The sequence below is a fragment of the Phalaenopsis equestris genome, unplaced genomic scaffold (assembly GCF_001263595.1).
Source record: "Phalaenopsis equestris unplaced genomic scaffold, ASM126359v1 Scaffold000067, whole genome shotgun sequence".
NCBI lineage: Eukaryota > Viridiplantae > Streptophyta > Magnoliopsida > Asparagales > Orchidaceae > Phalaenopsis > Phalaenopsis equestris.
In genome coordinates this window covers 426545-426796 of record NW_018164509.1, presented here as the reverse complement: position 1 = coordinate 426796, position 252 = coordinate 426545, and positions in this window count along the sequence as shown.

The window sequence follows — 252 nt, the reverse complement described above, 5'->3', positions numbered from 1 at the left end:
TTGACCCCAATTCCAATCTTAAACTCAAATTCATTTTTGATATTACCAAACTAAACCAAATCCGATCTCAATTGATCCATGATTTGAGCCCAATTTTGATTTTGGTCAAAACCCCAATTTTGACTATATGACTTGATCTCACCAAATTGAGCCCATGGCCTAGTCGATTGACCACAATTGATGTTGAAAATCTTGAAAAAATTCATATACATCAAGATCAACCATCAATTGACCTTGATGAAGTTTTAAATC